The 16,219-nt window shown below is 35.1% G+C and overlaps 1 long non-coding RNA gene across 1 annotated transcript; it reads left to right on the top strand.

The window, feature by feature from the left end:
* Positions 1-2,387: 2,387 nt before the first annotated feature.
* Positions 2,388-3,664, top strand: LOC124373009. Its single transcript, XR_006923391.1, has 2 exons — positions 2,388-2,620; positions 3,388-3,664. It is a non-coding gene; the product is annotated as an uncharacterized LOC124373009 (long non-coding RNA).
* The last annotated feature ends 12,555 nt before the right edge of the window (positions 3,665-16,219 follow it).

The following is a 16,219-nucleotide window of genomic DNA, read 5'->3' as shown; positions in this document are numbered from 1 at the left end:
GTATTCATGTCCATTTTACTATTTTGTATAATTTAAATATTTGTTTCCATTAAAAACAAACTTTTGTCAGAAATTTGTGTTTTTTTTAAGCCTGTCCCTAAACTTTTTAGCGACACTGTACATATGTAAACAGAAGAGTTTTATATTCATTGAATCCAATGTTGACTACACTACTATGCCTCTGATTCCTCTTACCCGCACTATAAACCTCAACTGGAATTTTTTTCCGTCCAAAAGATAACAGATGAAACCCATATATTTCGCACGTGTGGAGGAAGAATAGTATTGACATTTTTCTGAAAATGTATTGTCCCATTGACAGTTCACAGACGTACTGATCTCGTTGTGGAGAGGGAGGCTACATTTAAAGCTCTTGGGGAGACGGAGTGAGACCCGGTTTTGCTTGCAGAGGGAGTTTAACATTCCCCTTCTCCTGCTGTTCTCTGGCTCTCAGGTACATTCCTCTGTCCTGAAGGGTATCCAGAGAAAGTGTTTATACCGAATCAGGGGAGGTCTAGCCTGGATATGTCTACCCTCCTTTCTTCTGAAAACTACGGAGAAGACGGTTTGCTAGGTTTTTTTTGGGAGGGATCTCTCTTGGAGCGCCCTCTACATCCAAATCCAGCATGCCTACATTCCAGGAGGATCATGCGAGTCAGCCCTGCATCAACTGGAATGCAGGATTGAGAAGACGCTGGCAGCGATGAGAAGTAAGCCATAGGTGTCCTTTCTGGACATCAAAAGAACTTTTGACAACACAGCCACTCAGGCGATTATCAATGCGGTGTCAAGACGTAGTATTGATGGTCAAATATGTGACTGGATAAGGTCTTACTTAGAGACAGGGTGGTTACTCTTATAGGAGCAAGCATCAGTGCAAGGACTACGCAGGGGTTGTCCCCAGGGTGGCGTCCTTTCTCTTCTTCTGTGGAACCTAGTTGCGGACAGACCTGCTCATAATCTTTGAACATCAGTAGGATTACGATATGGGTTTGATTAACAGGACATGGTCACCTGAGGAAGCATCTTCACAGAGTCGATATCCTTCGGGAGGATCCGCTCTGTAGAATGTGTGACGAGCAGGAGGAAACTGCTGAACACCTGCTCTTTAGCACTCTTTAGAGTGCCCTGCAATAGCAAGGGAGCAGTACGCCATCTTTGGTAGTCTGGACAAGGTTGGCGAATTTCTCCAGAAGGAACCTGATCGGCTTTGTTTTCAGCGGTTTTGTAGAACTGCTGAAACCAAAGACTGTGCTTCCCGGATGCCGCAAAAGATCCTTGAGGCTGAAGTGTAATGGCAATAGGCTGCCCCATAGAAGAAGAAGGCCCCGGATAGTATGGTGATAATCAAACAACAGACTGATAAAGTTGTCTGAGGAGGTTGTCAAAGCAAAATATTTGTATTTCTTTTTTTGTAGTTTAATCTGTTTCTGCAGTTTGTTATAGTACTGAAAAGCAGTATAGTTTAATTTTTATGCTTATCTAACCATCTAGTCATATCAGCTTTTTTCACGTTCGAATTAGAAGCATTATTTACTTTGAAACATTGATATAAACGAAATTTGTCACTGGATACAACTAAATTTTTTGGAAGGTTAGGAATACTTTTTTTGTAACGAAATTCCTCTGTTCAATTGCTTGTGACAGTCCCCTTCAGAAGCAAACTTTGAAAGTTAGTTCTTTGAAGTTCTAGTCTTTTAAATTAGACATGGATTGTGAACAAACCCATGTCACCTCCTACGTAAACTATATTTGCTCTGTAACATTTATTTATATTAGTTTACATTACACCAACCTTTTCAAGTGACATTATTTGACAAAATATAAGACTTGTTCATAGATACGACTGGTGTGTTTTCGATATTTTATTGAATATAAAGAATATTCTTCCTTATCAGGATGTATTTGTGGATTATATGTTTTGTAAAAATTGATTTTTTCTTCAGAAAAGTTTTGTTATTGTAGTGGGTTTATATCAAAGCTGTGACAAGTTGTAAAAATGGCAGTTTGGATTAGTGAAATCAACCACACTTGATCATCTCTGTATCAAAATCACATTATGAAAAGTACCAAGCATTACCTGTTTTGTGTGAAAACATGTTAATACTTGAAGACAATATAGTCCACTTCATGTGACAAAGTTGGTGAACACAATAGTTATTGTAAAAGGAAAGTCCATTAATGAGAACTTTTATTTTTTATCTCTTATTATCTCTGCGATAAAGCAAAGACTTTAAAACATCCATTTTCTACTTTTTAGTGAAAGTGGCTAGAGTTTTATGCAAATAAATGTGAACGTATTAAAATAAATTTTTGTTCTACCATTTTCTTTTTTTAATAATACTTGTACAAATTTTGAGTGTTTTTTTTTATTGATTTACAGGAGACTGAAAGAGGAACGAAAGAGAATACAGGAGAAGAACAAACAAGAAAAGGAGAGGAAAAAAAGAAATTGTTGAAAAGAAATCACTTGAAGGCATTGAAAAGAAAAAGAAGGAATATTTCTCCAAAGATGATGTTGAAGGTGTGAAGCTAGCAGGAGAAACAAAGACGGGAGAGGCTGATGATGAAAATGATTCGGACTGGTACAGAAAGGAAGTTGGACAAGATCCAGATAAAGGTAAGCTAACTTGAATCTGTAATGTGAGTTATTAGAAGCACATGGGTAGTTTTCAACGTGTAGTTATCCATTATTGATTTTAAACATTGGCTACCGATCGTCAATTGTAAACTCCAAATATAAACCAACAAGCTCCTTTACGAGCCAGTGTTCCTTATCTCCACACAGACTTATCGCTAAAATAAGTCACACACCGAATCATACCTACAGACAATGAATGGCTCATTTATAACATTGTAACTGCTGGTCATATTTACTAAACACACCAGCCTCTTTCTGTGGTTACAGCAAGTATATATATCTAAAACATTCTCACATTAATTTTGTTCTAAGTATTTTTTAGTAACAAAGAAAATCAATTTGGATAGAGTTTTAAAACAATGAAAAGAGTTACAAGGAAAACGGTCAAACTAAAGTATTGTGAATCAGCTAAAGACAATTTTGTAAATGTTATAATACTAGTTTATGGACATGTATTTTTGACTACATATTAATTTTAAAAAATTAGATAATACATTTCAAATCTGTCTGATTTCATAAAGATAATACTAGATATAAAGATAAAATCTTTTCAAATGATTAGAGAATGCAATTTTATGAAAAAGCATCGAGTGGAACAATTTGTCCTTTAAACTGAAATATATTTTACATAGATTTTTAAAATCAAAAGATTGTTATTTTTTTATATGCAAACTTCAAATGATTTTTAAACAGAAAACTTGTATGTAAACCTTATTTTATATTTGTGGTCTCTTATTTTGTTTCAGACCTGTTTTCAAATCATAAGTCTTCAGGCATGAAAAGGACGTACTCAGACAAACAATCTAGAGATAGATACAACAAGAAACTGAAGACTGACTTTAATCAAGATAGAGATAAGAGAAATAATACATCATTCAAGCCTTGTTTTAGTAAGAGATTTCAACAAAAAAGTCGCAGAAGCAAAAAAGTCATGGGAAGTAAAGTCCGTAAAGGACAAAGGCATCGATGAAATCACTTTATACATTGAAGATTATGTTGTAAATAAAGTTTTATATAAGTGTTTTTTATTGTTTTATTATATTTCTTATTTTATTTTAGTTTAAGACGTATTCTCGTGTAACTGCTCTCCAGCTCCTTTAATAGTTAAAATTGACACACATGAATTAAAGCCAAGAGGACAATGATAAGCCTTTGGCAGTTAGTGGTTTTAATTTAATCTTTGATGCTAAACTCATTAAGTTCTCCTGTATCAATGTTCTGTTCCAAATGTAACTAGATTATTGTAATCTGCTGCTCCTACCTTACATTCTTATATAATTTAAGCAATTGTAGAAAGTTAGTTGGAGCATACCAGCAATAGCATTGATCACAGTGCTGTAATAATAATTGAAGTGGAGGAGAACAAGTTAATTTAGTTAAAAAACATATTAATGTGCATTGGTGACAACTGTTGAATTGTGTTAAAAGATACATAAACTCTTTTACAGATATCCGTATATTCAACTAAAAGTTAACTAAGTGGTAAATCAAAATTTTGTACATTGGTATAGCACAAAAGGTTGTTTCTACCCAAGAGAAATATTATTGAACGAGTTTTGTAAATATGCTTGGCATATTTTGGTTTCTTTATGTATTTGTATGATTTGGGACACATTCACTGTGAGAAATGAGACAACATTAAATTGTGTTACTTGCCCAAAAATGATGTCTGGATGTCCAAAATATCGATCTAAGATGTCCAGGAGCTCGAAGCTTGTACACTCAAATTGATGACGTCACTTCCGAGGCTGGAATAGCAGCCTGTACTGGTGCCAGGCATAATCCAGTCCGTAATCAATAATTTTCTGATGAAAAGCCCATCCCCACTGGCACCTGTGAATAATTTTTTTAATACTTATTTATCAAACAAAACTATTTACAATCTCCCCTCACCCTTGTTCCCTACAACAACAATATCCTTTTCCACACAATGTTAAAAATGTCAATGTCTGACTTTGAATCCGTCAGAAAATAGATTTTCAATGCATTCAATATCGTCCTAAATTAGACTATAGGGACATAAACACAGTGACTATAATCTAATAAACACAACACATAACAGAGAAAATGAATTAAGATAGAGAACGGTTTGCGCGAAAAGAAGCAATGGAACCGTCACTCACGTGGTGAGCAACAACCTTCCCGCCCGTTACTGGGCTTACACTGAGGCCACCGCATTAGTAGCCCACTGCTGTTAAAACAGCAGTACTACAAAAGCAGCCCGTTGCAGCTAATTTAATAGTATCAAGCCTTGATTTGCATATGAGTGTTTTCAATGTTACCTATTAGTCCTGTTGACGTTATTAATTTTTTTTAAACATCCAGATTTGTATGTCTTCCCAAGTGGAAATCATGGCAAAGGAATCATGCGCCAGAAGAAGTTTTATACAAAAGGAGCAGAATACTTAATACTCTCCAATAGCCAGGCTGCACTAAAGGCACTTGACACCTGTTCGTTCGACTCGAAAAGTAGTATGGGAATTTAAGAATGTTCTAGTGGAAACTGGCAAAGAAGAGCAGAGTTACACTCATTTGGGTGCCCGGCCATGAAGGCATGAAAATGAAAAAGCAGATACCCTTGCCAAAATAGGTACAGAATCCCTTATGAAAGCTCACATAAAAGATTGGGAAAAGAGGGTTAGGTCCTGAAACTGGAGTAGGGCCTCAGGACTGAGACAATCTAATTTGTTTATCTCTCCTTATACTAAAGGGTGGGCAGCTTTTAGAACTAAGTAAGAAGGTTATAAGGTTGATATTAGGGATGTTGTCAGGACATAGTCCCCTTAGAAAACATCTTATGAAGGTGGGTCTTAGTCAGACTGATGAATGCAGACTCTGCGGAGAAGCAGAAAAATCAGCAGAACATACTTGTATATGGCTAAACTGTTTCTACCCATATCAAAAAGTACGGAAAATTTCCTATCAGTGTATCTTCTCAGCCCCGAGGACATCAGAGGATAAGAGCCTTGAAATTTGATTAGCTTCTGTAAAAGTTTCAGATTCTGAGGGTACATATAAGTAAGGGAAGTGTAAAGGTCCTTTTAGGACTTCATGCGGAGGCAACCAACTCTTTCCAAAAAGGTGTCATCTATCAAGAGAGTTTGAGTACAGAGTAACTGTTTTTTTTTTTTAAGTGAAAACTTCTTTAGGCGCGTTGAGCGTTTTGGTAGAGGGTAAAATCCTTGGTTCGCATCACTGACATGCTAATGATACTAACCTGCATGAAAAAGTCAGTCTCGCTGTGTTAAAACTGTCCCGGCGGAGTATGAAAAACAGACTGCTGCGAAAATCAGTGACCTTTACGGCTTCTTCTCGCGATTTAAAAGTGAAGCCAATGTCGTACAATTCTGTAAGATGCGTCAAATTAAAGCTCTTAATATTGGCAATCTATTGGTTACATTTTTAAATATTAAAAAAATTTCGAAATAATTTTTGATTATTGTTTACATTTTACATAGCGTTTACAATGACAAGAAAAAAGTAGTAAGCGAGGATTTTTTTAATTTTTTGGTCAGACAAAATTTGTCAGCGAGAAAGTTGTGTGAAAATAGATGAATATTTTTTTTGTAATTTATCATTTTTTTTATTGGAAGTTTAGTTTAGCCTGTAGTAGCGTATGAAGTGATGAGTGAACGTTTCTGCCGGAACTGTAATTGGCGCATTGGCTCACTGATACCGTATTAATTCAATAAATTAGTTTATTGTGCAATAAAAATACCTTTACGAAAGAACCAAAATAATTTAAATAATTTATTAGTTTTAAAAATATTGTGGGTTTAATTGTTATTGCAATTATATACTTTATCCGTAAGTAAAGTTAAATTGACCACGTGGGAAGTTCAAAAGTGAGTATGAAACATATTAATATTTTTATACAGATAAATGAATAATGAAAACAACGAATATATTTTTAAACATTTTTAATATTTGTACGAATATTTGTATTTAAAATTTAGCATTATTCATTTTAATTATGTTTTTAATATTTAACCTCTTCATCATGAAAATGAGTATTATTACGGTATAAGATTTATCTTACTAGCGTGGTAAAATAGATTTCTAGTTATTTGATAATATTTTTCGTGGATTTTAAAATTGGAAAATTAAAAACGCGTCACATTTACAATTACAGATGTACTGCTACTATAACGTATTGTTAATTACTCCCAACTTAATAGTTCCGTTTTCACTTCTATCGGCAGTCCCACGACTGCTACTGTTTTTTTTTTATATCAAGAAGTATAATATAAACAATAATAATATTACCTTTGTTGTAATAGTATGAATTGAATTGAATTGATACGGGACTGCCCTTAAATTACGTAATGGCCCAGAGGGAAGTGAAGGTTTTTTGCAGTGTTATGCACTATTACAGGGAAGAGTGGAGGGTTTTTTACATAGCGTTACGTAACTGTTAAACATCAGCAATTAATTACTTAAATACCTGACACAAAATTTGCCTCGTTCCTCCCCCAAAGATTTTAAAGTTTGTATTATACACTCCCTCACAATAAAAACAAACGGAAAGAATATAAATCTTTGCACAACATTTTCTCTATCATAAGTTTAAACATGCAAGTTGGAAAATAAGAATGATGTAGCAAACCCGTTGTGTTAGCAGCAACTATTGCGACGGTATTCCACAATTTTGGAATTTTAACGTAACGAATGGCCTCTTATGTGGTGATGTGGCCTGGCATCAAAGATGTAACCATCGAGGAGGTCCGGACTTCCTCCTAATTTTTAATTTTTCAGTTACTCTTTTAGTAAACAATTATTATTTAAATAATTCAATATTACTGACATGTACTGCTGAAAGATCGTTCTCAACAAAGAAACAGGTCAAGAACTTTTAAGGAACAAAATGGGGCTTTACTCCCTATCCACTAGGGGAAAATATCAGTTGTCTGGATCCCCCTCCCAAATTTTTTCCTGGCTACGTCCTTGCATGACATATCAGTTCAATTAGTTCTGAGTGCCGACATTAGGGCTGTGCCATGGCCTCACCTTCCGCATGTTTGGTTTGGTCTCATGATATTCACAAGTTTTAAGAAAAACAACCACTCTCTCGGTTAATGAAGTTTAATACCGAGTGATAGAGCTAATGTCTCAATCATTCCCTACATCCCTTTTCCACCATCAGCAACGCTACACTTGAAAAGTGGACTATAGTTGCAATTCTAGTGAGCTTATCCGAACAAAGGCATCATCAATTGCTACCCCATCAGTGAAAGAGGTGATAAATTCCCTTCATGCGGCCAGTGCATACTAGAGAAAGCATCTGAAGAGCTCACTTTTGCCTTGCCTTAATTTATAGCACTGGATGGGTCATCTCTTAAAGATATTTCCGACTCCATGGAAACTCCACAAAGCACCTGCAGCTATGGTGGTTGTTTGTTCCAGGTAGCAAAATGCTTTCGCCTTAGTGCAGAGTCTGTAATCTGACGCTGTCGTAGTCTTGACTCCTGGAATGTGGATTCATGTACATCTCAAGACATCTCAAAAGGTCTGTGACAGCGTCCACATCCAGATTCCAGACACTGCACTATGAGGAAGGTGAACTAGATCTCAACATTCGTATTGTATCAACCCTTCCCACCATAGCTATGTTATGCTTACAATAATATTCTTTCAGTGCAGAACATCTGCTCCTCAGCCTAGCACAGGTAAGTATCAACACAGTAATCCAAGAAAAGCAGAGTTCACCTCTGCAGTTGGGACAGACTCGTTGACCCTTTTGGTGCCAGGCAATCTGCTCACAACTTGTTCCATAACTCTTCCACCAAATATGCCTTAAAAACTGTTTTAGACAGGCTAGAGAAAATATAGACTAAAACGCACCTAACAAGCTTAAACAGACAACTATTTAAGCCCTTCCAGCTCAGAAGCTGTAGATAGACTTTTTGAAATTATATTTTTTTATACTAAAGCACACCTAACAAGCTTAAACAGACAACTATTTAAGCCCTTCCAGCTCAGAAGCTGCAGATAGACTTTTTGAAATTATATTTTTTATACTAAAGCACACCTAACAAGCTTAAACAGACAACTATTTAAGCCCTTCCAGTGCAGAAAATGTTATATGCATTCCAGAACTCCTTTATAAAAGTTTGGATGGCTTCCATATTGAAACGAAATGATGTATAAAGTAAAGTGTAGACAATGAACTTAGCTTAAATTTTAATAAGATCAATTTTTCAACTTGTTTGAGGTCATTGCTAGTTGTTTTCACAAGCCATGTACTATACATTTATACATACACAAACATGACAGGGCCCAAACCCCTCATTCCAAAGATTTTATATATATATATTATATATATATATATATATATATATATATATATCTCAAACTTTAAGTAAGATTAAATGTTTAGCCTTTTAACTATTAGTAAATAATCCTACAATATAAGTTATGAAGAATGGCTAAAACGAACAACCCCTCAAATTTAGGTCTTATCGAGAACTTGTTAATATCATTTATTGATTAATCTCACACAATCAGCAAATGAGAATTTAAAAGAGAACATACCTTAGGATGATTGTGAGGTAAAAACGTCAGATAAAGTTAGTTTTGTAGATAGCATGGTAGCGCTAAATCTTTTGTTAGGAGTTTTAATTAATTTAAATTTTCAAGTAATGACCGCATTTGATGAATAAAATTTTAGAATTTTGGATATTTCTTATTACTATAAGAGTTTTACTCAATAAAACATGAAATCAATATTTTGTAATCACCATTCCATTTCTCTACCATTAGATAATGCACAACCACAACGAATTTTACAATTATTTTTACCTTCTCATAATACTAATGTAAAAAGCACTAATGGCAATCTATTAAGATCTAATTATGTCAGTTTACTGCTTTCGAGTAAAGTCATGACAACCAAAACCTAATATGATAGAAATGTATACATCTCTGGATATAGCTTCCTACACAATTTTGGTAAGCTAGTATTATAATATAACAATAATTTTGTTCCCGGTCTTGAAAGTACAGATATATAGGCAAGGACGTAGCCAGCAAGGGGTCCGGAACCCCCTCCCCAAAATTTTCAATTACTCTTAGTAAACGACTATTATTATTTAAATAATTCAGTATTACTGACATGTACTGCTGAAAGATTGTTCTCAACAATGAAACGGGTCAAGAACTTTAGAAGGAACAAAATGGGGCCTTACTCTCTGTCCACTACAGGAAAATATCAGTTGTCTGGTCCCCCCAAAATTGTTTCCTGGCTACGTTCTTGCCAATAGGTATTAGAACTTCACAGTAATGTTGCAAAACAATACCCTAGTGGTAATTATCAATACAATTTCACTTCAGCAGAGTAAGATTATTTTAGCAAGGTGCAGTCATTAACTCATATACTTGTTTTTAACAATTAAATGCACAAATTCATTTGTTTCTTGTAATCTGACGCTTCAATCTCGATACTCAAATAAAATTAAATAGATGATACCACATCCATTTCTCAATTTTCCACCTCTTATTTAACTTATAATTAGTAAGTCTTTGTAAACTTGCTTTTTCACTGATTCTTCATTTTGCTAAGTACAAGTTAAATATACTTAGTAGAAGTACGCCACACTATGTTTTCGCGTAATAGGCTTTGCTGAAATTGTTTGTAAGATTTCAAGTCTAGCCAAGAACGTAGCCAGGGAAACATTTTGGGGGTCGGGTCCAGATAACTGATATTTTCCCTTCGTGTACAGAGAGTAAGGCCCCCATTTTGATCCCTATAATTTTGGCCTGTGTCTTTGTTGAGAATGATCTTTCAGCAGTGCATGTCAGTAATACTAAATCATTTAAATAATAATCGTTTAGTTTAAATGTAATTGTAAAAGTTGAAAATTTAGGGGGGTACCCGAATCCTTTGGATCCCCTTGCTGGCTAGATTTTTTCATTCCTGAAATATCCTCCATACAGACAGATAGTAAAACAGATATCAAATTTTCACAGCTCCCAGGTACAGAAAGAGACAGAAGAGAAAACTTGCTAGCCTGGACACACACCCAGTCATATAACTCAATCTATGCAGCATACAAGATTTAAAGTCTACAGAACTTTCTCAAGATATTTTGCCATGTGATACATTCACTTTTTTATTCCTTGAGTTTGGTTTAATAGCAGGGTTTAATAAAGGTCTACATACTAGTGGTGGTGTATGTATTGAGATAGTTAGTACTACATACAGTAAGTTATTATTTCATAGACAAATGTAATATTTTTGTACTCAGGTTTTTTTATTATTATTCATTTGTAATGGCTTCGTTGTCATCATTATTACCTTTAAGACCAATCTATAAATGTTCGCTAACGCTCAGCCAAATCCCAAGGAATGACATTCGCCATTATCAAAGTCGGTTCTGCCCACTTAGAAATTAAGGTTTTTGTAAAATCTCAAGTTGATAGATCAATTAGTTGTCGAAATATGCGGAGAAACAGACAGAAATGATAGTTTTCCAATATTCATTTCGCTAACGCTCAGCCAATTTGAATTTAAAATGAACAACTAACTAGGTAAGTTGAATCAACATATATCGGACGCCCGTCTTTGGAAATCCACAAAAACAATACCGTGGCGTAAGTTGCGTTTACACAACGGAAGGCGTTTCGATAGTTTACCGTTACGCGGACACGGAAGTGTTTATTTCTAACTGTTTTCGTTGGGATAGACATGTTATTTTTTTTTACTGAAGAAAATCAGAATAAGTGCTTTTATTTTTACTATTATATATGTTAATTATAGATACACCTTTATCTACCCGTCGCGTCTCGGTGTATTATTTTCTCTCGTAATTGTTTATATAAATGATTTGATCGGGCATACTGATTACACAGCTACTGTATATATTGTAACAAAAACGGTTCTACATTTTTTAGATCAGATGATTTTTTAAATGAATCAGTAATATATACAAGCTCTCACTTTACTTCGGCTGTAATTTTCTGAGTTAAAGTGTAAACTATATTCTGCTGGGTCGTCTGGAATTGAGTCATTATGCTGATGACGGAACAGCGGCACAGCGTTTCATCACTGTTATTTTAGAGAACAATCGAAAATTACATATTTTATTGAAATACGTTCATAAGCGAGTGGCCTGACGAGAAATTTATTAGGTAGTCTTATAATATATGATATGTTTTTAACGCAACCAAATGTGTAGAATAAATATTTACAAACGCTGTACCATCACTGGAAGGGCTTGACAATTTCATTTCTGTTTATCTGCAAAATAGCTCGAGAACAAACTGAAGCTGTCAATGAGCCTATCACTAGAAAAAGCATGAACATTTAATCTCTGTTTATCCGCGAAATAGCTCGAGAACGAACTGAAGCTGACATTGAAGCCTATTACTAGAAAAGCATGAACATTTAATTTCTGTTTATCCGCAAAATAGCTCGAGAAAGAACTGAAGCTGTCATTGAAGCCTATCACTGAAAGGGCTTGAACATTTCAGTTCTGTTTATCTGCAAAATAGCTCGAGAACGAACTGAAGCTGTCATTGAAGCCTGTCACTGAAAGGGCTTGAACATTTCAGTTCTTTTTATCTGCAAAATAGCTCGAGAACGAACTGAAGCTGTCATTGAAGCCTGTCACTGAAAGGGCTTGAACATTTCAGTTCTGTTTATCTGCAAAATAGCTCGAGAACGAACTGAAGCTGTCATTGAAGCCTGTCACTGAAAGGGCTTGAACATTTCAGTTCTGTTTATCTGTAAAATAGCTCGAGAACGAACTGAAGCTGTCATTGAAGCCTGTCACTGAAAGGGCTTGAACATTTCAGTTGTGTTTATCCGCAAAATAGCTCTAGAACGAACTGAAGCTGTCATTGAAGCCTGTCACTGAAGGGCTTGAACATGTCAGTTCTGTTTATCTGCAAAATAGCTCGAGAACGAACTGAAGCTGTCATTGGAACCTATTACTTGGTAGGCCGGTACAATTACCCATTTGTCTGCAAGGGGATGTAAAAACGTTTTTCGGTATTATTGTCTGTCTACACACAGAATGAAAGAATGAAATGAGTTATTTCGTGAATGGACTTGAAATATTACATGAAACATCAGCAAAGCCTGGCGTAGCTGGTAACATTATGTAGCTTACTACTATCTTTTATACTTAACTTGTATTAACCAAAATGAGGATTCACTCCAATAGCAGGTTTGTACAGCCTTACTGGCAGTAGGTTAAAATAAAAGGAGAAAAATGAGAAACGGATATCGTATCATCTATGCTATTTGATTTGAGTGTCTGAATACTTCTCCTTTGTATTTATAGTGTTTTTTTGTTATTATTAATAGTAACTACAACTAGTTATAATGAATTTGATACTCATCAGAAGGTTATCAAGAATTGCCAAACGCAACCAGCAGTTTAGACTATAAAATATAATAAACCTTCCATATATTATAGAGATTGTGCTGGGAAAATGTTCGATAAAGCTATTTCTCTCCGGTGACGCTTAGGTCTAATAGAAGATTAAGTCATTTATAACATTTTAAATGTTACGCATTTTTTAGTGTTGTTAAAGTTCACTCAATACAAACGTTTAATATCAATGTTTCTTTTGCTTGCCGCTAGACGACGTTCAAATACTGTTGGTTGGTATGCGCTTACGTCATTACAAATGAACCGATTTGGCTATTATAATAAATCCAAAGCAATAATAAATTATGTTAATAATAAATCAATATTAACAGTAATTCAACTTAGTGTATTACGGACAAAAACTTATTAAAAGCTATAAATATAGATATAATCTATGTAGGCCTATAACTGAAAGTTTGTCTGCACATCCTTTATAGAATCGTGAACTATTTGACCGATCATTATGAAAATTTGTAGGTATATGTATTTTTCCACGGAGAGGTTTATATGCTATGCCCATTGATATAAGTAGCCAGAAGGCAGTTATCTAAGACAAAGTTTTCAAAGCGCCCCTGAACATTATAAACTGCAATTACAAGACAGTTAACAATATGAAATAACTAATACTATTTGAAGGCGCTAGGTTATGACGTTTATTTGTCTTTAAAATACATTTCTGGTTGAACTTAAAGCTTGAGTGTTAGACCGCTTTAGAATATAGTGTATGTACGTGTTCAATGACGTACGCTTTTGACAGATTTTCTTGATCGTAACAATAAGGCAAATTGTATATCGGCGTTGGAAATAAAATTCACTTGAACCAGAAGTGTTCATGAACGGGCAAAGCTTACGAAAAGCGTGCGAAACCGCGGGGAACAGCTAGTTTTCAATAAAAAAATGGAATCACAAAAAGTACTTGCCCCACCAGGACTCGAATCGGGGACTCTCTCACTCGCCGGGCGAGCATGTTATATATATATATATATATATATATATATATATATATATATATATATATATATATATTTCAGAGATCTCACAGAAACGGGAAATTCCAATCGCTTCAAGAGTTAGCAGTGTACTTACTGCAAACAGCAATGACAATAGTCTTACAGTATATGGCCAGCGAAAAAATTCAAACCATCCCGTGTATTCACATTATTTTAACATTTCTATTAAATTCAATTTACTGAATTAAATTGTTAGTATACAGGTATGTACATCACTGACTTTGACAAACGAATAACTACAAACATTACTATCACATTCTTAAATGTGTATACATTATTATAGTTATTATTCTTGGTTTTCATAGGTAAAAACACGTCAACTATCTTTAAAATGAAGTACATAGAAATAATGGAAAAATTGGGTGTTTACAAGACCAGAGGGACGTAGCCCGGAGAGATTTCCAAAATATGAATAAGTCTGTATATTAAGCAGGACCCTGAGACAGTCCATATAAAATTTCAGTATAATCGGTCCAATAGTTTTTACGTGGTTGAATAAAACACACACGAAGATACATAATTCGATTTTTATATAATGTTATAGATAATGGTTTATACCTACTTATTTATTTGTTATAAATTATTTATGTTGATATTCTTTAGGACGGAATATTGTGTTATGCTTATTAATATCCTGCGATATTCATCTGATGGAACTTTCGGGATTCTTCCTCCGATGGTAATAATTGTATTATTACTTGTTTTTATTTTGTATTAGACCAACAGTAATTACTACAATTTTACGTGGAAATGTCAGCTGGATTTTTAACGTAAATCGATGAAAATGCTGTTGCAGTATATGGATTTGTTTTACAGATATTTTCAGGGGAAGTGTCTTCAAACTTCCCTTTCCTGGAAGACCCCTGATGGACCTCCCAACGAGAATTGTGGATACGCCACTGGCTATAAAATGGTACCTGCGGTTTTAGTAGTTAGCGCCTCACCCAGTCTTCTCACCTCCAGTAACTCGGGTTCGAACCCTAGCACGGCATTTCTCTTACGTAAAGAAATTATTATCCTATTCCAGCCTAAAGTTGTGTAATAATAAACAGTTCTGGATTAGAGTTTCAGATAAGAAAAATTTAAATTTTTCATGGACTCACAACATTAACAGGTTCAGAGATCTAGTTCAAGATTTTGAACTTTTAACGAATTATATTCCATTTTTGCAAAAAATTTATTCTGAATATAGTTTTCCAGGTAAATCTGTTTTACAAACAAGAACAAATAAACAGGCTATAATCAGTGTTATACAATTATTTAAAGACTAGAGATAAAGTGGTAAACAAATGTAAAAATTCTGCAAGCTGAATGCACCCAAACAACGTGAACAAGCTGAATGCAACCAAACAACGTAAACAAGCTGAATGCACCCAAACAACGTAAACAAGCTGAATGCAACCAAACAACGTGAACAAGCTGAATGCACCCAAACAACGTGAACAAGCTGAATGCACCCAAACAACGTGAACAAGCTGAATGCAACCAAACAACGTGAACAAGCTGAATGCAACCAAACAACGTGAACAAGCTGAATGCACCCAAACAACGTGAACAAGCTGAATGCACCCAAACAACGTGAACAAGCTGAATGCAACCAAACAACGTAAACAAGCTGAATGCAACCAAACAACGTGAACAAGCTGAATGCACCCAAACAACGTGAACAAGCTGAATGCATCCAAACAACGTGAACAAGCTGAATGCAACCAAACAACGTGAACAAGCTGAATGCAACCAAACAACGTGAACAAGCTGAATGCACCCAAACAACGTGAACAAGCTGAATGCACCCAAACAACGTGAACAAGCTGAATGCAACCAAACAACGTGAACAAGCTGAATGCAACCAAACAACGTAAACAAGCTGAATGCACCCAAACAACGTAAACAAGCTGAATGCAACCAAACAACGTGAACAAGCTGAATGCAACCAAACAACGTAAACAAGCTGAATGCACCCAAACAACGTAAACAAGCTGAATGCAACCAAACAACGTGAACAAGCTGAATGCAACCAAACAGCGTGAACAAGCTGAATGCAACCAAACAACGTGAACAAGCTGAATGCACCCAAACAACGTGAACAAGCTGAATGCACCCAAACAACGTGAACAAGCTGAATGCACCCAAACAACGTGAACAAGCTGAATGCAACCAAACAACGTAAACAAGCTGAATGCACCCAAACAACG

Source organism: Homalodisca vitripennis, unplaced genomic scaffold, assembly GCF_021130785.1.
Source record: "Homalodisca vitripennis isolate AUS2020 unplaced genomic scaffold, UT_GWSS_2.1 ScUCBcl_4639;HRSCAF=10925, whole genome shotgun sequence".
NCBI lineage: Eukaryota > Metazoa > Arthropoda > Insecta > Hemiptera > Cicadellidae > Homalodisca > Homalodisca vitripennis.
This window is presented reverse-complemented; position numbering and strand designations above follow the sequence as displayed.